This window comes from Rhinolophus sinicus, chromosome 18 (genome assembly GCF_057876585.1).
Source record: "Rhinolophus sinicus isolate RSI-liver-muscle chromosome 18, RSI-T2T, whole genome shotgun sequence".
Classification (NCBI taxonomy): Eukaryota; Metazoa; Chordata; class Mammalia; order Chiroptera; family Rhinolophidae; genus Rhinolophus; species Rhinolophus sinicus.
In genome coordinates, this window is record NC_142518.1 from 35496124 (window position 1) to 35520768 (window position 24645).

The 24645-nt window shown below is 39.4% G+C and overlaps 1 long non-coding RNA gene across 2 annotated transcripts in view; it reads right to left on the bottom strand.

Moving 5' to 3' along the window:
- The window catches only part of LOC141569653 (uncharacterized), a 201553-nt gene that overhangs the window by 6811 nt on the left and 170097 nt on the right, over positions 1-24645 (bottom strand). Inside the window, exon 5 of one of the 2 annotated variants that reach the window (XR_016019953.1) lies at positions 8411-8532. The exons of the other annotated variant lie outside the window; for it this stretch is intronic. This is a non-coding gene — a long non-coding RNA (uncharacterized LOC141569653). The remainder of the gene's footprint in view (positions 1-8410; positions 8533-24645) is intronic. 2 annotated transcript variants of the gene reach the window in all.

The window sequence follows — 24645 nt, forward strand, 5'->3', positions numbered from 1 at the left end:
AATTTTCTATTCTTAAATTCTACCATACTCCTAAACACTGGTGTTATTAAACTATGGTTATGTTTGTGGATGCATTCATGCAAACCATAATTATTTTTATTGTGGAACTATACTTGTATTGTACAAGCATACACATTGCTGACATTAATTAAGCATCTTTCCCTTCAATAATTTTGAACAAGCCTTCAACTTTTTTTTTCTGATTTTATGTGTGTGTATATGTATCAGCTGGGATTCAGTTTGGTTGAATGCAATATAAAAGCCAAATAAAAACGTCTTAAACACAATAAAAATTTCTTTTCCACATAAAACAATTGTGATGATAAACTCTTTAGAGCTGATATGGCAGGTCTATGAGATGTCAGAAACAGGCTCCTTTACTCTCTCTGCTCTTCTATCCTAGCACATCGCTTACATTTTCAAGACTGTCTCATCATCTAAGATGGCTCTAGAACTCCAACAATGGAGGCATCAAAAAGGAAGAAAGGGGGAAGAGAGAAAAGACACACTTACTAATTAAATCAGCACCATTTAAGGAGCCTACCATAGAGTACCACACAACATTCCTACTTACAACTTATTGGCTGCCCCTATCTGTAAGAGATAGTAGTTTTTAGCCAGGCACATTGTTGCTTCCATTAATATAGGGTTCTAATCATTAAGAAGAAGGCAAGAATGAATATTATCTCTGCCATTACTAATATGCTTAATAATTAATAATATAGTTCTCTGAGTATTGAGTTCTAGATCTCTCTGGACTACTTTTTAAAAATTTTTTAATTTTAATTTTAATTTTTTAAATTAAAGTTTATTGGGTGACAATTGTTAGTAAAGTTACACAGATTTCATGTCTCTGGACTATTTTATAAAAGCAAAGAAACATGGACATATTGCCTGAATTTTGTTATTGGCATCAAAATAAGATATTCTGTATATATGCAAAATTACATTTTCTTCACACTTCATTAAAATTTCCTTCAAGTACACAGAACTGCCTGTTTGTGAAGTTTACCTTTAGGGATAAAGAGATGACACCATTGAGGAATTGTCTACCAAACCTGTATTTTGACTTTTTTATTAGGTGAAAGAATGGGCTTTCTCCAATCCATTCCACACTCTAATGTGGCCTCTCTAGTTGCCAAGTGGACTTCTATGGTAAGGGGAATGGCTAAGATTAGAAGTACAGGAAACTGATGCTAATATTCCCCGTGGAATAAGAATAATGAAGTTGGCAAAATTCCTATTGCAGTGAAATCTGGTATTTAGGTTTGCTTTTAATGCATTTCCTCTGTTTTTACTTGGAAACACCACTTTCCATCAATTTAGGTTACACAAGTGGGTTTGATGCTGTCTTACTTTGAGCTTTTCCAAATACAGACTGTGAAACAAGGACTTGGGTGCAGGTGGTTAATTTGGGTGGTGATCCCAGAAGCACAAGTGAGAGAGTGGGGGAAGTGAGACAGGAAGGGAGGAAAGGCAATAAAGGATGTGCTAATGGGAATTTTGCTCATTTCCACTAGGACCTTCAGAATTGTGTGGAATATGCCTCACAGTTGTTCCATCAAGGGTGAGGGAAGCTGAAGTATTTAACCACTGACTCTCATTCCTCTCCACTTGGGGGTTGTCCCAGGTAGTGTGACATATCTAGCATTTCTGGGTTACCCTAAAGAAAGACTGAGCAAGCCCTCAGGCAAAAAAGCAGAAAGGTTTGGGAACTCGAGGTTGAAAAGCTGTTAGCATGCAGGAAACTGTCTTCTGAAGCTATCAGTAAACTACAGGTGAGCTTAGAAAAAGGGCATCAACGGGGTCTGCTATTAGTTGCCTCCAGGACTCCATGTTCCGGGTGGTCACGTGATCCAAGTCTGATCAATCAGAGTGGCTACAGGGATTGGATTAGGTATTGCCATACCAATGATCAGGCATTTGTTACCCCACAAACACAGATCCACACCACTACAAACTCTCTTTCCTTCCTAAAAAGCCACCATTTCCCCAGAAGTAACTTTTCTTTGCTCAAAGATCACTAAGGGCTCCTCTTTACTGTACTTTCCCTTCTGTATTAGTTATCTGTTGCTGAGTAACGAATTACCACAAACTTACCAGCTTAAAATAACATTCAGTTTCTGTGGGTCAGGAATCTGAGCATGGTTTAGCTGGGTCCTCTGCCAGGCCGTGATCAAGGTGCCGGCCAGGGCTCAGTTTTTATCTGGAGGCTCAACTGGGGGTGGATCTTCTTCCAAGCTCACTCAGGTTGTTGGCAGAATTCACTCTCTTTTGGTTGTAGAATTGAAGGCTACAGTTCTTTTGGCTATCAGCTAGAGGCTGCCCTTAGCTCCTAGAGGCTTTCCACAGTTCCTCACCAGGTGGCCCTCTCACTAGGCCCCTTAAGAACATGGCAACTTGCTTCTCCAGAGTCAGCAATAAAGAAAGAGGGTGAGTCTTCTAGCAAGATGGAGTTTTATATAACCAAATATAATCACAGAAATTACATTCCATCACCTTTGACGTGTTTTATCAGTTAGAGGCAAATCACAAGTCCTGCATACATTCAGGGGGAGGAGATTATAGAAAGGTGTGAATTTTAGGAGGTAGGGATCATAGGGACCACCTTAAAGTCTATCTGGTACCCCCTCTAAGGTACTCAGGTCTACCATGATAAGAAAGTTTCTCTCAGGGATTCCAAGGTCACCACTCCTTTGAGGCAGATTTCTTGCCTCTGCCTACACTGTGATGATCTGGTGAGCTATCTCTCTAAAGAAGAGAAAAACCTCACATATGTAGTCTGTCATGGAGCACTCTCTGATACAGCCTCTGATAAGTTGGGATTTATTTCCATTGTGTTGGAAACCATATTTCTCTTAGTGAATCCCAATACTGAATTAACTCTCTTGGCAATCATGTCATATTGCTGATTTTTTTTTAATTAAAATTGATTGGGGAGACAACAGTTAGTAAAATTACATAGGTTTAAGTATACAATACTATAATACATCATCTATATATTGCATTATGTGTTCACCACCCAGAGTCAGTTCTCCTTCCATCACTACATGTTTGACCCCTTTACCCTCTTCTACCATCCCCCGCCTTTCCCTGTGGTAACTACTAACCTGTTGTCTGTGTCTATGAGTTTTTGTTTCTTTTTTGCTTGCCTTGTTCCTTTGTTGCTTTCAGTTTTATATCCCACATATGAGTGAAGTCATATGGTTCTTGACTTTTTCTGTCTGACTTATTTCACTTAGCATAATAATCTCAAGATTAAACTCATATTAAAAACAGGTAATCCATCTAGGTCTTCTTTCATTATGAGCTGCTGTTAAGTCAAATCTGTTCTTTCTAGCACTTTTCAGATCTCAGTGAATTACTTTATACTTATCCCTATTAAATTTCATTTTGTTGATTTTTTTGAACCAGATTTTTAAAAAAATATATTTTATCATATATTTTAATTGATTTTGGCTATCCTTCAAACTCTGGGTAATTTGCAGGTTTGATAAATGTGTCTTATATGTATCCAGCCAGATATTTGACTTAAAATGCTGAAAAAGGCAAAGTTAAGTGGAGTCTGGAGGGTGTCACTATGATGGACACTAATTAATTTATGCATTTAACACTGGTTTTGCTTTTCCCCAATGACCCTACCCAGGTTCTTAGTTGTCACCACTTTCTTTTCTAAAGGCTCCAAGACCATCTTTTTAATAGTCATGCCAGAAATTGGTTGAGGTGCATTATCAACTTCACTGGTACATAGTTTCTAGAACCTAAATTTCCTTTCCTTTTATAAATTGGGATATATGGTAGTGCACTGCCACATACCCTATTCAAGACCAAAGAACTCATTTCCCCAGCTGTTGGCAGCTTGGGCTGTTGACAGTTTATAGCTGAGTCCCTCCCTGGGAATTACCTTCTGCTAAAGAGAGCCACTTCTCCTAAATTTACCTCCTACTCCTGGAGTGGGGGTGAAAGATAAGTCCAAATGCATCAACTGATGGAAGTGGGTTTATAAAGGCCTGGCTCTCTTGCCTCAAGATGAGACAACTCTGCTCAGGCCCTCCCAACACCCCACGATGGGATCAACCCAGGTCTTTGTTGTAACTGAATTACAGTTCAATTTCTCCTTCTGTCCAGTTCTGCTTCCTTTATTCTTCCACATGTGTTGGTCCAGAAGGCGTAATATTAGTCTCTGACTCAGAGTCTGTTTCCTGGGGAACCAGACCTGCAATACCATCCCTATTCTTAAGGAGCCTCTTACATCCTCCAAAAGTCCTCTTTCAGTGCCCAGGGTATAATTTAAATACTTTTTCTGGAGGGATGGGGGTGGGGGTAAGAGCTCGCTATAGCTCTCTAATTCCCTTACTCTTTTGTTCCTCAATATATTGTTAGCTACATATTTTGGAGGTTAAAGACCCTTTTTCTTGATTGTGAAGGAAAAAAAGTTGAGGCATTTTGTTTTTGGCCTGTGACTGGTTCACATTTGGTGAGCAGCTCCCTTTCTTGTACTTCATCTGGTTTTGTGCATGACCTAATGAGTCCTTTTCGTGCTCTTTATGCTTTCCATATGCCTTAACTTACTCTGGGCCCTAGCCCTCTCAGCACTGTTTATACCTCACCCCATGCCTTGCAGATCTTAATAGTGATTGATGGTGGTCTCTAGGAGACCTCTTAGGATATCTGTTTTGTAATTCACAGGTGAAGTCTGCTTTGATACAGAAAAGACCTGTCTTGGTTTTATCACTCCCTTTTAACTTCTGGTTCACATACAAAAAGGTTCTTTTTCTCAATTCCCCCAAACCCACCTTGCACAGCCCTGCTTTGGATAGCAATTTTACTACAACCAATGCCTTTGAATACGCTTTTTTGTACCACATTTTTCAGACCATATGAAGCCAGCCTAAGCAGTGTTAAATGCATCTTGATGTTTTCCAGCCAAACATATAATTGAGTTGATTTTTATGACATTTTAGAGCCACCCACTCAACTTCAAATTTTAAAAAACTTACATTTGCACCTTTGTTTTTTGCTACCACCTAAACAGAACTCAGCACACATCACATTTTTCTTTTGGGGAAAAAAATAATAACCTTCTGAGAACAAGGGAATGGAACTGCTATTTCCCATGAAGTCCCAAGTAAAACAGAAGAATGATGACTGTTAGAATAATAGCCATATTTATGTTCTATAAGACATAAAATTATCCAGACATATGCAAGGCCCATATTTCCATGTATATAAAGTTTAAGTCATTTCCAGTTAAAGGGGAAAACATTGGTACAGTCTGAACTTCTACAGATCTGCTCAAATTTTCCCACTCACTGCTAAATTCCCAGCACATATCAAACTGAAAAAGCTTCCTAATGAGGTGCATTTGGAAATGAAAAGTGATAACTTAGGTAAAGTGAAGTACATTTACAGTGGGTTGAGGTCTTGGATCACTAAGATCAAGCACTGAGCCAAATCAAGCACACGTGGTAATAAACAAAAGAATGGGAACACCATTTGAGATCTTCAGTCAGAAAGTGCTCAAAGAAATTTCAAAGATGACTAGGGCTCTAGCTTCTCTATTAGCAACCACATGCAAAGGGAAATACAGAGTGAGATAGAAGCATTATGCCCTGGCTAACAAAAGGAAGCAGATGGAATTAGCATGACTGCATGTCTTACCTAGTTACTGTGTATTTTTAATTAAATATTTCAAATGTAATAGAATGTAGATGAAGACCTTCTTTATCCACAGGCAGGGTACTATCCCTGATATCTGATCCTGAATTCTGACTCCAAGACTGTTTAGCTGTGTGACCTCTGGCAAATTACTTAACTTCTTTGGTCTCAGTTTCTTTATCTGTAGAAAGGGAATAATAATTCTAAATTTTTGTAAGAATTAAATAAGATATGACATTGGAATATCTTAGCATAGTACCTGGTTGTAAAGTAAAAGTTAAATGAATTTTAGCCACAATTACAATTATAATTATTACCATAACTAATTTTGATGACTTTTCAATGAAAGCCATTTTTTATGTGGCACCCCTGACTAGAAATTCATCATGATTAGTTAAGAATCAGCAAAAAGAATCAGTCTTCCAATGAATGGGCATTGGGAGGGCCAAGTTAGAGGAAGGGGTGATGCTTATAAAAATGGGTAAGATCCTATGAGTTTTATGGGCCTATTGCCATTTTTGTGGACCTAGACAATTTTCAATCCCTTTTGGATAAATTGTGGTGAATGCAGCTGGCTACCAGCTCTAATTGGCCCTTACCACCTTAATTAAAATTGAGACAAAGGTCTGACTCACAATTAAAGCACTGTGTCATCAGACTGCAGAGCCCTGCCCAGAAAGCTGGGGCACTTTTACTTCATGGGGGCCTTATTTTTGTCAGAAGTTTCTCAGCCTTGGGATATGGGGGCTGAGTATACATTGCCTCTTTTCTTAAAGAAAAAATTGAAAAAATAAGCAGAACTTCAGTCTTCACATCTGTTTACAGCCTCAACCTTCGGACATAGTGTCCCTCCCACGGGCAGAAGAGACCTTCAAGTTTCAGAGGCCTCAAACTCAGATGCCTGCAACATCCCAGAAATAAGTGAAATAGACTAGGAGATCAGTAGGGTTTGTGATTACATGAAAGTTTGGGTTTCTCCAGAGGGCAGCTCTAGCCAATTGCTCTCATGTAAGAATATTGGCGCAATAATGTTAGATCCTCCAATTTTTCAACAGAAGCTACAAATCTACCTTTTTATACTGAATCTCCTAGGTTTTAAATGCTGGCAAATATTCAGCTTTTTATAAACACCATGTGGGTCAAACAAAATATTTCTATTTGCCAGACATGGCCCAAGGGTTGCCAGATTGGTACCCTCCTCTACATGGTACAATTTCAAGTTCCTGGGGAAATTCCTTCTGACCCCAAACATGTTCCCTACTTATGCCACTTCACTGGAAGCCCAGCAGAGTCTTGCCCAGCTCTAAGACTTCTGCCTCGAGATGCACAGTTACCCTTGTGGGTGAGCACATTGAGCACTCATCACCCTCTAGCTGCTTAGATTATGCTATCTCATTGCATCCATTTAGAGAATGGAGAGAAGGGAAAGTTATAGATGTGGGTGGGGATAGGATAGTCCAGTGGAATGAACACCCAGAATTATTTGCTCTGATACTCACTAGTTGTTGTAACCTCAAGGAAATCAGTTATCTGGCATTCACTTTTCCTTATTTGTGAAAAGGGACCTAATAGTTGCTACTTCATTGGATTGTGGTGAGAATCATGTGGAAAAAAACATACCAAATGTCTGGCCCAGAGCAGGCTGTCCTTAAATAAAAGTTTAATCTGGAGGGAAGAAAGAAAGATGTTCTAGTGCTCTGGCATAGTTCTAAAGTTGGGGGTGGCCACACAGGATCTCTTAGAAAAGGGGTAAAAAAGGCTGGAAGGCAGGAGGGAGCTATGAGCAATCAGAGCATATCATTCTCTGGCCAGCAGCCCAGCTAGTACAGAGGAATAATGTATAAAGGGATAAATAGGCACTATGATAATAACGCACTAATGCAGCCTATTATACTCACCTGCATTCTAGGCTTACACAAGGCTAACTCATCCTTCCAATATTTTTAGCCACTATGGATCTATTTTTCTGGACACCATTTCTTTGACTTCTTTGCTAAAATCAATGTTCCATGCCTGCATTTCTTACTTCTATAACATGTAAGTGAATTGTAAGTCAAACTTTTTGCTTTTTGGAAAAAATAAAAACAACAAAATCTCTCATATTTTATGCTGTGCAGAAATCAGGAGAAATTTTAGAGAAGAAACTTTGATCAGAATGAAACCAACTTGAGATGTGTATAGCAGGGACAGGAGTGTGGGGTTGAGGAAGGAATGGGAGATAAATATAAAACTCCATTAATAAGACAAAGGAAAATCACAAGTTCATTGAGTGTTATAGAATCACATGTGAGAAACTTGACTTTGTAAAAATGTCTTAATGCTATAACATAAATGTCATAGAAAGGCAAGAGAAATCATGTGTCATGTACCAAAAATATACTCCCAGACCCTAGCTTCTATCACATGCCATTGCTTAGCTATTCCACCTACAAGAGCCTGCGGAGTTGTCTGTTGTAAGAGTTCATAGAGGAAGAGATTGGGTTTTATCCAGGAAGCAGACCACAGGAAGACATTTCCCAATTGTATATTGAAATTTCCAACACCCATATACAGATGACTATGAGTGCACATGCCCACATATATTCATGTACATGGCCAAAGTGCTTTGGAGTTGTGTTACTGTATTAGACAAATCAAAGATATGGACAAATCTAAAACTGTGTTTTTTATAGTTGGTCTCTGGTCAAAGGCAAAAGACCAGAAAGGATGTTGACCAAGGGTCTCAATGTAGATTTTCAGAAAAATATCTTACTTCTCTTGGCTTCTGTATGTCTTAGTTGCCAAGATCCACTCTCCTGTGTTCAAATCAGCCTCATTGCACCACCTCTTCTCCTGCCTCATCTCAAGTGGCCACCACAGTGGTTGGCTTTGGTACTGGAATCAAAAAAGAAGGAAAAGTCTTGAAAATATATATTTAGCTCCATGACAAGCTAGAGAAGATGTGTCAAATGCAATTCACTGCCGTATATCAACTTCACTCCATGTCTAAGTTATTGCTGCAGAGAATATTGTCTAAAGAACTGTCATCACTGAATTTGTACAAGTGTGGCCATAATTCCTGAGGTTTGTATCTCTGGGAAGAAAAAATATTGTGTTCAGTTTGATTGTCTAGGATCTTAGAAAAACTGGCTGCACTAGCAGGGACTACTTTAACTTAATTAAACTCAACCTTTGTGTTGTTTGGAAATTTCAATATATGAAAACAAACCCAGGCTGGCCCTTTAAGATACCTGATTCAATCTGGCACAAGATCCAAGAATCTGTATATTTATAATAAACTACCCAGGTGATTCTGACACAAAGAGTTCCTTAGCCTTACTTTGGAAACCATTGCTCTGTGTCACCTATGCCAGCAAGTTCTCAAATTTTTGGAGCCCAGAATCCCTTTAAACTCTCAAAAATTACTTAGGACTCCAATGAGCTTTGGTTTATGTGGATTATGTCTATTGATACTTTCCATATTAAAATTAAAACAGAAAATTTTTGAATATTTGTTTTAAATAATATTGAAATAACAATAATAAATGTACTACAATTTAACATAAGTAAAATATTTTTACGAAAAATAACTATTTTTTCTGAAGCAAGAAAACTAGTGAGAAGAGTGTCATTATTTTGCATTTCAAATCTTTTTACTGCCTGGCTTAATAGAAGAGAGCTGGATTCTCATATCTGCTTCTGCATTCTAGTTGTTGAAATATGTTGTTTTGATAGAAGTACATATATAAAGAAAATCCAGCTTAACACAGACACGTAGTTGGAAAAGAGATGGAGTATTTTAAAGCCATTTTAGATATTGTAGATATGCTTCTTTGATACTACACCAAAATGCAACAAGCTGTAGTTCCTCAAAACTGCCAGTCCTCTTCAAGTCCTCTAAGTATAGAAATGGCAGAGCATTACTTCTGCCATATTCTATTGGCTAAAGCAATCACAACACAGCTCAGATTCAGCAGAGGGCATACAGACCTCAAATCTCAATGAGAGAAGTGTCAAAGGATTTGTGGCCATTTTTAATCCACCATATTGGACTTGACAGAAATAATCTTCTGTGTAGCAATCTTCCCATTGCTATGTGTGCCTCCCCTCACCCTTCCTCTCATGTAGAACAGACCTACAAATGCCTTAGATATTCAGCCAATTTTAATCAGACTTGACTTTGCAATTTCCTTTCTGTTATAAGTTGAATTGTGTCCCCCAAAAAAGATATGTTGTACACCAGAATGTGACCTTATTTGGAAATTAGATCTTTGCAGTTGTAGTCAAGTTAAAAAGAAGTCATTAGGGTGGGTCTTAATCTAATATGACTAGTGTCCTTAAGAAAAGGGGGATATTTTGACACAGAAACAGACAAAAGAAAGACAATGTAAAGAGACACAGGGAGAAGACAACCATCTATAAGCCAAGGAATGCCTGAGGTGACCAGAAGCTAGGAGAAAAATCTGGAACAGATCCTTTCCTAGAGACTTCAGAGAGAGAATGTTCCTGCCAATACCTTGGTTTTGGATTTTTGGCATCCAGAACTGTCACAAAAAAATTCTGTTATTCTAAGCCACCTAGTTTGTATTATGTTATAATGGCAGCCCTAGAAAACTATGTAATACACCTTCTAATGTAAAAAATTCAGACTACAACAGTTCTTGGGGCATCTATATAGTCAGGAGAGTTTCCTTTTGCAATGGCCAAGCCCATGCCAAGTATCTCCCTGCTACCCCTTCCTGCTGTAGCCCCCAGCATCCCTTCCAACTGAACATGGAAAATATAAAAGAGATTGCAGTACCTTCAGCATGCATTACTTGATTTAATTTCCATAACTATTCTATAAATCAGTGTCTTAAACTGTCAGTCTGCTATAACAAAATACCACTGACTGGGTAGATTATAATCAACAGAGATTTAGTTCTCACATTTCTTGAGCCTGGGAAGTCCAAGATCAAAACACCAGCATGATCACATTTCAATGAGAACCCTCTTCCTAGTTCATAGCCAACTCCTTTTCACTGTCTCCTCACACAGTGGAAGGGGCTAGAGATCTCTGTAGAGTCTCTTTTATAAAGCACTAATCTCATTCATGACAGCTCCACCCTCATGACCTATACACCTCCCTAATGCCCCACATTCTAATACCATCAAACTGGCATTAGTATTTCAACATACAAATTTGGGGAGACACATTCAGACCCTAACAGTCCGGTATTATTACTCTCATTTTATATAAAAGGATATTGAGTCCCAGAGGTTATAGATCCTATTCAAGATCATGCAGTTATGAGCTGCTAGGCAGATGACACTGGCTTCCATTGTAGAGCTATCCTTATCATAGCACAACAGTCTCCCTTTGCACCTGGAATATTTTCAAATGGGAAGGTGTTTTGAACGTAGAACTTAATATTTATCTTAGTGCATTTCATTTTCCAAAGGCAGCCCCTTTGTCTAAGATGTTGTAAACAATCGTTCTTTTTGCTGGATATATTGCCATGAACAAAATTAAAGGTTTATAATAAAATTAAATTACAATTATTACCTCAAATTTATGAGTGCCAGTTAAGGACATGTTAAACGTTCTAAGGAAACCAAAACAAGAAACTTTCAGCAGACATTTCTTGAATAACTACAAGGTAGTAAGTCTACAGTGGTACAGAGTTGAATAAGACATGGTGACTACTTGTCCTGGGGTAGTCAAGGAAACTAACAATAAACACATACTAAGATATGTCATTGCATATCTCATAAGATATGTGATCTCACTTCTGCACCGTGAGGCTAGATGGATGGTTCACCTCAAACAGATGGCTTCCTAAACTCATCAGCAGTTTTGCCCTGACATAGATACAGCCTTCTTATTTCTAAAATATTTCCATGCCCCCTCCTCATTTTCCTTGTTGTATGAGATCAAATTTCTAACTTAGACTTTTGGGTTTCCAGTCTTCCAACCTTCCTTCTTTTTTCTACTTCCTGAGAGAGAGCCTCCATTTGTCAGGCTTGCCCACGATTCTTTCTTAAGTACAGAAGGCCCGTCCTGTTTCATTGTCAACTCTGCCCACTCTTTCAAAGCATCTGATCACCCTATCTCCTTTGGCAGAGTGTTTTGATGACTGGATACAAATGAATGGAAACAAGGCTTTAAAATTCACTCCCAGGTCAACTCACAGGCATAGAACTTTATCACCATAGTGTGATTTCAGAGTCACCAAAAGATGCTCCTTAAAATGCCATCTTCCACTGACTTTGTTAGAGAACAGAATTTGAGCTCATGTTTCATTCTTTTGGCTTAAACCAAAATTGCAACCCCTGATTTCTGTGTGTATATATAGATGTTTATGTGTGTGCCCATATTGTGTGTATACACGTACATGCCTTATTTCTTAGCTCTATTTTCTGAGAGTTCCTAGAAACACTGACACATCAGTAATAGTTAATATCTCTAGCATCATTTCTTGTTTTCTAAATACTATTCTTCATTAAAAGGAACCAGGGATCCTTGGAGAAATGGTTGCTTCCAGGGCTCGGGCATAGAAAGCATAAGACAATCCTGAAATATCTTGCTGTGTAATAAAATAAGGAAGTGCTCAGAAAATATAAGGACCTATCAAAAGGACACAAAGCCAGCCTGGAGGGGCTCCCACTGGTGAAATATTGGATAATTTGATATTTAAAATAAATAATTACAGGGGGCCAGCCCGGTGGCTCAGGCGGTTAGATCTCCATGCTCCTAACTCCGAAGGTTGCTGGTTCAATTCCCACATGGGCCAGTGGGCTCTCAACCACCAGGTTGCCAGTTCAATTCCTCGAGTCCTGCAAGGGACGGATGGTGGGCAGTGCCCCCTGCAACTAAGATTGAACACGGCACCTTTACCTTGAGCAGAGCTGCCGCTGAGCTCCCGGATGGCTCAGTTGGCTGGAATGCGTCCTCTCAACCACAAGGTTGCGGGTTCAACTCCCGCAGGGATGGTGGGCTGTGCCCCCTGCAACTAGAAAACGGCAACTGGACCTGGAGCTGAGCTGCGCCCTCCACAACTGAGATTGGAAGGACAACAACTTCACTTGGAAAAAAGTCCTGGAAGTACACACTGTTCCCCAATAAAGTCCTGTTCCCTTTCCCCAATAAAATCTTTAAAAATAAATAAATAAATAATTACAGTAATGGATTATCATTATAATAAAACTCATGAGTTCATACTGATATAAATAAATGGATGAAAGGAGAAAGCTTTTCCTGAATAGAATGCCAACTAATAAATGTAGAAGGCATGATGAAGTTAGAAAATCAACAGGTGCTAAATCTCATGAATAGAAGTTGGATGAAGAACATATTTACATAGTCTCAAAGAACCTCCCCATTTCACTTATTAATTGCCATAAGAAAAATAATAACCTTACAGTGGGGAATCATAGCAGACACCCCTTTAATAAAGGGATCACCATTTTGTGCCCCCTGATATGATGCACTGGCAAAGCACAACCTCACTTCTGTGGTATTTCTCTCAGAGGATCTAAGCATGAGGAAACACCAGACAGATCCAAATTGAGGGACATTCTGCAAAATAACTAGCCTGGACTCTGCAAAAATGTTAAGATGAAAAAAAGGCAAAGAAAATGCTGACGGACTGTTCCAGTTTAAGGAAGGTTAGGGTTACACGAAAACAAAATGCAATGCATGATCTTGAATCAAATTCTGGATTAGGCAAAACAAAATAGCTATAAAGGACAATAGGACAATTGTGAGATTTGAATATGGAGTGTGGGTTAGATAAGAGCATTATATCAATGTTAAATTTCCTAATTTTGATTGCTATACTATTCTTAGGAAATGCACACTGGAGTATTTGGTAAAGGGGCTTGATGTTGCCCACTCACTCTCAGTTTCAGGAAAAGAAACAAGACAAACTATATATATGGAGAGAAAGAGAATGATAAGCAAATCAGGCAAAATGTAAACAATCAGTGAATTCAAGTAAATAGTATATTATTGCAACTTTTCTGTAAATCTGAAATTATCAAAATAAATATCAAAAAATAATCAAATATAAAAGTCAATCATTATTGTTTTAAAAGGCAAGCTTCTTAGTAAAGATACCATGGTAAGCCTTTATTAGTCATACATTCTTTTTTTTTTTTTTTTTTTTTTTTTTTTTAATTAGTTTCAGGTGAACAAGACAAAGCAAAACTTAGACATTTATCATTTATATCCCTCACACTGTGTGAACCCCCCTCCCCCCATCCACTATCCCTCTGTACGTTCCCAAAACCTCTCACCTTCCCCTTATCCCCACCCCCCTGCCCATCTAGCAACCCTCAGTTTTTCCTCCATTTTTCCAAAACTGTTTCTGATTAGTTCATTCACTTATTCTTTTCTTTAGATTCCACATATAAGTGAGATCATATGGTATTTGTCTTTCTCTTTCTGACTTATTTCACTTAACATAATGTTCTCTAGGTCCATCCATGTTGTTGCAAATGGTAAGATTTCTTTCTTCTTTATGGCTGCGTAATACTCCATTGTATAAATGTACCACAGTTTCTTAATCCAGTCATCTACTGATGGGCATTTCGGTTGTTTCCAGGTCTTGGCTATTGTATATAGTGCTGCAATAAACATAGGAGTGCATAAAGATTTTTGAATTGGAGTTTTGGATTTCTCCGGATAGATACCTAGGAGTGGGATTGCTGGATCATAAGGTAGTTCCATTTTCAGATTTTTGAGATATCTCCAAACTGTTTTCCATAGTGGCTGCACCAATCTGCATTCCCACCAACAGTGCACCAGCGTTCCCTTTTCTCCGCATCCACGCCAGCACTTGTTGTTTGTTGATTTATTGATGATAGCCATCCTGACTGGGGTGAGGTGGTATCTCATTGTGGTTTTTATTTGCATTTCTCTAATGGTTAGTGAGGTTGAACATTTCTTCATATGTCTGTTTGCCATCTGTGTGTCCTTTTTAGAAAAATGTCTCTTCATGTCCTCTGCCCATTTTTTAATTGGGTTGTTTGTTTTTTTGGAGTTGAGTTGAGTGAGTTTTTTATAAATTTGTGATATTAACCCCTTATCAGATATATCATTGGCAAATATCTTTTCCCAATCAGTAGGATCCCTTTTTGTTTTATTGATGGTTTCCTTTGCTGTGAAAAAGCTTTTTAGTTTGATGTAATCCCACATGTTTATTTTTCCTCTTACTTCCCTCGCGCGAGGGGATATATCAGTAAAAATCTTACTCCGGGTAATGTCTGTGAAGTTTCTTCCTATATTTTCTTCTAGGAATTTTATGGTTTCAGATCTTACATTTAAATCTTTAAGCCATTTTGAATTTATTTTTGTATGTGGTGTAAGGAGGTGATCCAGCTTCATCTTTTTGCATGTGTCTGTCCAAGTTTCCCAGCACCATTTATTGAATAGACTGTCTTTACCCCACCGTACATTCTTGCTTCCATTGTCATAGATTAAGTGGCCATATAGGCATGGATTTATTTCTGGACTCTCTATTCTGTTCCATTGATCTATGGGTCTGTTTTTATGCCAGTACCATGCTGTTTTGATTACTGTAGCCTTGTAGTATAATTTGAAGTCAGGTATTGTTATACCTCCCACTTTGTTCTTATTTCTCAAGATTGTTGAAGATATCCGGGGTCTTTTGTTATCCCATATAAATTTTAGGATTATATGTTCTATTTCTGTGAAAAATGTCGTTGGTAGTTTGATAGGAATTGCGTTGAATATATATATTGCCTTAGGCAGTATGGACATTTTAACTATATTAATTCTTCCTATCCATGAACATGGTATGTGTTTCCATCTATTTGTATCTTCTTTCATTTCTTTCTTCAGTGTCTTATAATTTTCTGAGTACAGATCTTTTACTTCTTTGGTTAAATTTATTCCCAGGTATTTTATAGTCTTTGGAGCAATTGTAAACGGAATTGCTTTTTTAATTTCTCCTTCTGATGTTTTATTATTGGTATATACAAATGCAACTGATTTCTGAATATTAATTTTGTATCCTGCTACTTTACTAAATTCATCTATCAGCTCTAATAGTTTCTTGGTGGAGTCTTTAGGGTTCTCCAAATATAGTATCATATCATCTGCATATAATGACAGTTTTACTTCCTCCTTACCGATTTGGATGCCTTTTATTTCTTTTTCTTGTCTGATTGCTGTGGCTAGAACTTCCAGCACTATGTTGAATAGAAGTGGAGAAAGTGGGCAGCCTTGCCTTGTTCCTGATTTTAAGGGGAATGGTTTTAGTTTTTCCCCATTGAGTATGATGTTAGCTGTGGGTCTATCATATATGGCCTTTATTATGTTGAGATATGATCCCTCTATTCCCACTTTCTTAAGGGTTTTTATCATGAATGGCTGCTGAATTTTATCAAATGCTTTTTCTGCGTCAATTGATATGATCATATGATTTTTATTTTTCATTTTGTTAATGTGGTGTATCACATTAATTGATTTGCGGATGTTGAACCACCCTTGCATACCAGGGATGAATCCCACTTGATCATGGTGTATAATCTTTTTAATATATTGCTGAATTCTGTTTGCTAGTATTTTGTTGAGGATTTTTGCATCTATGTTCATTAGCGATATCGGCCTGTAGTTTTCTTTTTTTGTGGTGTCTTTGTCTGATTTTGGGATCAGGGTGATAGTGGCTTCGTAAAAAGTGTTTGGGAGTCTTCCCTCCCTCTGGATTTTTTGGAAGAGTTTGAGGAGAATAGGTGACAATTCTTTTTGGAACGCTCTGTAAAATTCACCTGTAAAGCCATCTGGTCCAGGGCTTTTGTTTGTTGGGAGATTGTTGATTACTGATTCAATTTCCTTGGTGGTAATCAGTCTATTCAGGTTTTCTGTCTCCTCTTGAGTTAGCCTTGGGAGGTTGTATGCATCTAGGAAATTGTCCATTTCTTCCAGGTTGTCAAATTTGTTGGCATACAGTTGCTCATAGAAATTTCTTAGGATTTTTTGTATCTCTGCAGTGTCTGTTGTCACTTCTCCTCTTTCATTACTGATTTTATTAATTTGGGTCCTCTCTCTCTTTTTTTTAATGAGTCTGGCTAAAGGTTTGTCAATTTTGTTTATCTTCTCTAAGAACCAACTCTTGGATTCATTGATCTTTTGTATTGTTTTTCTGGTTTCTATTTCATTTATTTCCGCTCTGATCTTTATTATCTCCTTCCTTGTACTCCCTTTGGGCTTATTTTGTTGTTCTTTTTCCAGATCCCTTAAGTGTGAAGATAAACTGTTGATTAGTGATGTTTCTTGTTTCTTTAGGTAGGCCTGCAGTGCTATGAACTTCCCTCTTAGGACTGCTTTCGCTGCATCCCATAGATTTTGGGTCGTTGTATTTTCATTTTCGTTTGTCTCGAGATATCTTTTGATTTCTTCCTTGATCTCCTGTTTGACCCATTCATTGTTTAGTAACATATTATTCAGCCTCCATGAATTTGTGTGTCTTCTAGTCTTTTTCCTGTAGTTCATTTCTAATTTCATAGCACTGTGGTCAGAGAAGACAATTGGAATGATTTCAATTTTCTTAAATTTATCCAGACTTGCTTTGTGGCCTAACATATGGTCTATCTTGGAGAATGTTCCATGTGCGCTTGAGAAGAACGTGTATTCTGCAGCATTGGGGTGGAATGCTCTGAAAATATCGGTTAAATCCAAGTGGTCCAATGTGTCATTTAAGGCTGTTGTTTCCGTATTGATTTTCTGTCTGGAAGACCTGTCCCTTGTTGTCAGAGGTGTGTTGAAGTCCCCTACTATGATAGTGTTACTGTTGATCTCCATCTTTATGTCAGTCAATATCTGTTTTATATATTTAGGTGCTCCTATGTTGGGTGCATAGATGTTTACTAGGGTTATATCCTCTTGTCGAATTGATCCCTTTATTATTATATAGTGTCCATCTTTGTCTTTTAATATTTTCTTCATTTTAAAGTCTATTTTGTCAGAGATAAGTATTGCAACTCCAGCTTTTTTCTCATTTCCATTTGCATGGAATATCTTACTCCAACCCTTCACTTTTAGCCTGTGTGTGTCTTTTGATCTGAGGTGAGTCTCTTGTATACAGCATATACAAGGGTCTTGCTTTCTTATCCATTCAGCCACCCTATGTCTCTTGATTGGAGCATTTAAACCATTTACATTTAAAGTGATTATTGATAAGTACATAGTTATTGCCATTTTTAAATTTGTGGATAAGTTGTTTTCGTCTTTCTTCTATTTACAGAAGTCCTTTTAGTATTTCTTGCAATGCTGGCTTGGTGGTAATGAATTCCTTTAGCTTATTCTTTTCTGGGAAGCTCTTTATCTCCCCGTCGATTTTAAATGATAGCCTTGCTGGATAAAGCAACCTAGGTTGTAGGCCTTTGTTTTCCATCACTTTGAGTATCTCCTGCCACTCCCTCCTGGCCTTCAATGTTTCTGCAGAAAAGTCATTTGATAGTCTTATGGGAGTTCCCTTGTATGTAACCCTCTGTCTTTCTCTTGCTGCTTTTAGGATTCTCTCTTTGTCTTTAATCTTTGCCATTTTAGCTATAATGTGTCTTGGAGTGGACCTGTTTGGGTTTATCCTGGTTGGAACTCTCTGCACTTCCTGGACTTGTATGTTGGTTTCCTTCATCAGGTTAGGGAAATTTTCAGACATTATTACTTCAAATATGTTCTCAATCCCTTGTTTCTTCTCTTCACCTTCTGGTATTCCTATGATGCGCATGTTGTTGCGCTTGATGTTATCCCATAGGTCTCTTAAACCATCTTCATTGTTTTTCATTCTTTTTTCTTTCTGTTGTTCTGTTTGGGTGATCTCTGCTAACTTGTCTTCTAAGTCGCTGATTCGATCCTCTGCTTCATCTAACCTGCTGTTAATTCCTTCAAGTGAGTTCTTTATTTCGGTAACTGTGTTCTTTAGTTCTAACTGGTTGTTCGTTATGATTTCTACATCCTTCTTGATGTCCTCTCTAAGTTCCTTAAACATTCTTATCATCAGAATTCTGAACTCTGTCTCTGACAGTTTGGTTACCTCTGCTTCATTTAGTTCCATTTCTGAAGGTTTCTTCTGTTCTTTTATTTGGGATATGTTTCTTTGTTTCCTCATTCTGGCTGACTCTCTGTGTTTGCTTCGATGTATTAGATAGGTGCCCTGGAGTTCTTAGTTCTTGCTGGATTAGTATATAATAAATGTCCTTTATATTTGACTTGCACTACTTCGTTCTCCTCCCCTGCGTGTGCTCTAAAAGTGACTCTTGTGTTGTGTATATTGTCCTGTTAAAGAAGATCCTTAATTGCTTTTCGCTTGTGAGTAGGTGGAGTTAACTCCTAGGCTGACTAGTTGTGAGACTTGGCTTTGCCCACGCAGGGTATTCTGCTGCATGAGGATTGACCGCTTAGATGTGGTTTGCCCTTTGGCCTCTATGTGCCTGTAAAGAATCCCCTCTGAGTGTGTCACTTGTAGGTCAAACCCGGTAGTACTCTGGCTTGGCCTGGAGTTGGCCGCTGGGTATGTTGAATCTTGTGCCTCTTAAGCTGGGCACTGGTAGGGCAATTATAGAACAAAGCAAATCACCAAGCACAACAATAACAACAAGGAAAAAGTCAAATACATTCACATGTAAAAAAACAATCGACAACCCCCACTCGACATAGGCAAAGATGTCAGAAATATAAAGACAAATCAAAACAGAACAAAAAAAAACAGCGCCAGTTGTGGCTTAAGCCCACCAAGTAATCTCCAGGTTGTTCTCAGCTATAGCACAGAGTCCCCACTCAACACAGGCAAAGATGTCAAAAATATAAAGACAAATCAAAACAGAACAAAACAAGCAAACAAACAAACAAACAAACAAAAACCACAGCGCCAGTTGTGGCTTAAGCCCACCAAGTGATCTCCAGGTTGTTCTCTGCTATAGCATAGAGTCCCCACTCGACACAGGCAAAGATGTCAAAAATATAAAGACAAATCAGCACAGAACAAAAAACAAACAAACAAACAAAAAACAAACAAACAAAAAACAAACAAACAAACAAAAAACACAGCGCCAGTTGTGGCTTAAGCCCACCAAGTAATCTCCAAGTTGTTCTCTGCTGTAGCACAGAATCCCCACTCGACACAGGCAAAGATGTCAAAAATATAAAGACAAATCAACACAGAACAAAAACAAACAAACAAACAAAAAACAAACAAACAAAAAACAAACAAACAAACAAAAAACACAGCGCCAGTTGTGGCTTAAGCCCACCAAGTAATCTCCAAGTTGTTCTCTGCTGTAGCACAGAATCCCCACTCGACACAGGCAAAGATGTCAAAAATATAAAGACAAATCAAAACAGAAAGAAAAGAAAAGAAAAAAAAAAAAAAAAAAAAAAAAAGACAGCGCCAGTTGTGGCTTAAGCCCACCAGGTAATCTCCAAGTTGTTCTCTGCTGTAGCACAGAATCCCCACTCGACACAGGCAAAGATGTCAAAAATATAAAGACAAATCAACACAGAACAAAAACAAACAAACAAACAAAAAACAAACAAACAAACAAACAAAAAACACAGCGCCAGTTGTGGCTTAAGCCCACCAAATAATCTCCAAGTTGTTCTCTGCTGTAGCACAGAATCCCCACTCGACACAGGCAAAGATGTCAAAAATATAAAGACAAATCAAAACAGAAAGAAAAGGAAAAAAAGAAAAAAAAAAAAAAAAAAAAAAGCAGCGCCAGTTGTGGCTTAAGCCCACCAAGTAATCCCCTGCGTATTGTGCAGGTAGAGCCGGTCACCTGATGCCCAGAGTGACTCTGAGGCTGCAGCTTTAGATGCGTGGGGCTGAGGGGTCTGGACAGTAGGTTTTACAAAGTCAGTGCAGTTTCTGCCCTTGCCGGCACATATGCACACCGAGAATAGCACCACCAGCCCTGTGTCCAGCTCTCCTGAGTCTTAGGGCACCTCTTCCCTGTGTGTGTGTGTGGCCGGAAGGGAATTCCTCAGCTGCTGAAAGCTGAGTGCTGTATATACCACTTACTGCTGATCCCTGGGAGTGCCTCCGCCGAGGTAATTGCCACGCCCTAGGCAGGCCAGAAAGGGTGGGGGCTGGGGATGGAAAGAGGGGTCTTCTCTTTCCTAGCCCAGCTGTGTCACACCCCACCCACAGGCCAGAAACGGTGGTATCTGGGGGTGGATGAGTCTTCTGTCTCCTAGTCCAGGGCAAACCACCCTCTTCTCAGCCTCTTCCCTGGACCAAAGCCAGCGGCCAGTCTTCCCTTAGCCCAAACCCCAAGGCTCCTCTGTAATCTGACACTGCTCTTCAGATCAGGAGCCAGTTTAAGTCTCTGGAAGGGTGGGGGTAGGATTGGAAGAGCGGGGGGAGGGGCCCAGGTATGGAGTTTAATAGTCTCAAATGCTAGATATCCTCCCTCTGCAGGAGGGAGAGGTCTGCTGTGGGACGCAAAGTAGAGTCCGGCACTTGGCTTTTGTGTTCTCTCTTTTTTCCTGGGAACCCCTGCGTCTCTGCAGCTGGGGATGTGTTTGCCCCGCTCTAGGCTGGCTAGAAAGGGTGGGGGCTGGGGATGGAAGGAGGGGTCTTCTCTTTCCCAGCCCCGCTGTCTTAACACTCTTCCCGCAGGCCAGAAAAGGTGGTGGCTGGGGGCGGAAGATTCCCAGCTCCTAGCCTCCTCCCTGGGCCCGCCTGTCTTCCCGGAGCCGGGGCTCCAAGGCGCCTCTGTAATCTGCCGCTGCTCCTTAGTGCAGGGGCTAGATCAAGTCTCTAGAAAGGCGGGGGTAGGGTCAGAAGAGCGGGGGAAGGTGCCCAGGCACGGAGTCTGTGTTCCTTGTCCGGCCCAAGGACCAACTGAGGTTATTAGCTGAAGTTAATGCTGGATATGCTGCCCCTGCAGCGGGAGAGGACCGCTGTGGGACGCAGGGCAAAACGCCCACCTCGTGGCTTCCGGGCTCTCCTCCGTCCTGGGATATCCTGCGTATCTGTAGCCGTGGGTGTGGGCTGGAATTTCACAGGCACAGGTGCGGAGCAGATTTCCACAACCCGAGGGTGGGGGCCGAATTTCTACCGCCACAGGTGTGGACCGCGATCCCAACCCGCGTCCCCACCGCCGCCGCAGGTGCGGCGTGTCTCCGCTCAGCTCCCTTCCTTCTTCCCCTGCTCGCCCAATTTTTCCCCACCTGCAAGAAATCCCTGCGCGAGTCTCTTCGCTGTTCTGCGTGATGAGCAGAGAGTCCTTTGATGGGTTATAAGCTTCCCGTTTCTGATAAGATCCGACGGAGAACTCAAAAAGTGCGCCCCGCTGCCGCCATTGCTATTAGTCATACATTCTTTAATGTAGGTGAGGTTATAAGTTTTGCAGCTAAGGCAGAGTTCTAATAAGCTGAACAGGGGAGAGAAAGCTTGAAGGCACTGGTTGTCTAGGAGGAAGAAGGAAACACATTAAAAGAAAATGGAGAGAACACAAATCAGATGCTTGGGTAGCCAGGCTTCCCTTTGCCATCTAGTCTTACTCACTCACCTCCTCCATCTTTGACACCCAAAGCAGATGGCATCCCTTAGAGAAAGGACATGGATCAATTCTATATATGTTGTTTTGAGCTAAATAACTCTTATTTCTGCTCAGTGGTTATGTGTTTTCTTCCCATTCTTCTTGTTGACTCCAATAATTATGTTTACATGTATGTATCCTTTCATTTCACCTTGTTATATCTAAGAAGGCAAGGGCGTGACTGCTTAAAATATTTACCTTAACAACTAGTAATAATATATAGATGAGGACACTATGAAGTTTTCAATGATCTGGCTATCCTCTAATTATCATTAATTCTATGATTTTGTTAATATACAGAAATGTTTCCTGAGCAAGCGACAGTTTCATATTTGATTATTTTGTCTTGTCTGAAATGGGGACTACAGTGAGGCAGTCCCAAAGGATTTAGAAATGAAATTGCCTTCTCAGAATCAAATACCTTCAATGAGAGAGGAAACCAAACTCATAGCTCCAGAACTCTAGAAGTAAGTCCTGGGTATGCTGCAAGCAAGAAATTTCTTGAAAGTTTTATGCTTTACAATAAACACTTGTGTAAAATTTGCATTTTATTTCACATACAATATGTTTACATTAATATCGAAATGTTTATTTTTGCCTTAAATCTTCGAGTGAAATTTTCCTCCAGGAAGATGGGTGGTAATTGTTTTTTGGTTACTATGAGACTTGGTTTTATGTATCTTGGGTTGAGAAAAATGAATGAATAACAGAGATATTCATACTCACCTTAAAGAATGACTCTGAGAATTATAGGATTTATTATCAACTGGATTGTCTCTATTGACTGAACAATACAAATAGCTAATACTCACTTAACACTTTCTGTGTGCCAGGTACTCTTATAGGGTTTTATTTTTATTAACTCATTTAATCCTCATGACAATCCTATGTGGTAGGTTGTATAATTATCCCTATTTTATAGATGAGGAAACAGACACGGAGTATTTACTACCATAATGTTGGAGATGGGCTACTCACTCCAGAGCCTGCACTCTTAGCCACAATACCACTGTGCCTCCATTTAATGCCTTGGATCACAGGTGCAGCCTGAAGACTAAACCTCATTGTTGGCAGCTTAGAAACCTGACTCAACATCCCACTGAGAGTGGATCTGTCTATCCAGGGTAGCTTCTCATCAACTCAGTGTATACAAGAAGGGAATTTATTAGTGTGCTTTTGGAAATCAGAATTATGGGGATGGAGATTATTGAGGCTCCCTGACCAGCATATTCTATTCCTGTAGGCAGCCCTCCACGGGAGGCCAAGCCACAGCCAAAGGAATATAGGCTTCAAACAAAGGGAGTCTATGAGTCCAGGAATGCATAGTGTTGAGCCAAGATGGTTTGATATTCATGCATTCCTCAGACTAAAGAAATCTCCACCAAAGAAATTGCTCAAGTTCCTTTATCAATCCATCTCTCTTATGGTGAAGAATGCTACACATGCTGACACAGCTTTTCCCTGGTAACACCAGGACTGATTTTGAGAACACCAGAACCCACTTAATGCAGTTCACCCAGAGTTGGCATCTACAGTGAGTACCTGTGTACATTAATCCATATTCCACCTGTATCTTTAAATATTGCCTTGTGCTGAGCTAAGTAAAAATGTTATAACATTTGAAATTCAGTTGCACTTCTATTTCAGAAGCCTTCTATCATCCTTACACAAGTTGTGCCTTTTCTTGTCCCCAAGCCTTAGTTTATGCTATTCCTTCTTTCTAGATTGCTATTTCCACCATCTTTTTCTCATCAAAATCCTCTCCATTCTTTTATGTTCAGTTTTTAAGTCACCATTCCAATGTACATAATTTCACATTCCTACACACCCCTTCCCTTGACACACAGAAGAAAATTATAGTAGTCCCCCTTATCTGCAATGTATATGTTCTAAGACCCCCACTAGATATCTGGAAGTTCTTAACCCTATATGGGAGTTCTGACAATTAAATTCGAGAACTTCCACCATGCGCTTACATTGGCAGCACTGTACAAACAGCTAGGTAAGGTTTCATAACCTTGGTATATCAGGGTCTCACAGCTATGTTCGTGTTGACATTTGGCAGTGTCTTGCTGAGTGGCGTTCATTATTGTTGTTGCATGTTTTTGTGTGATGTCACAAGAATGTCTGAGCTTGAATAAGAGCAATGAACAAACACTAAATTTCTTATTAAACTTGGCAAGAGTGGAAGTGAAATCAGGGATAGGTTAGTCCAAGTTTCTGAGGATAATGACATAAAGAAAACAGCAGTGTACAAATGGATTAAATGTTTTTCTGAGGGGAGAGAATGCATCACTGATGAAGAGAGGTCAGAGTGGCCAGTAACGAGTAGAACTGATGAAAACATTGCAAAAATTCATTGAATTGTGCGTCAAAATCATCAGCTGACTGTGAGAAGCATAGCAGACCAAGTAAACATCAATAGAGAAACAGGAAAATCTTAACTGAAAATCGTGGCGT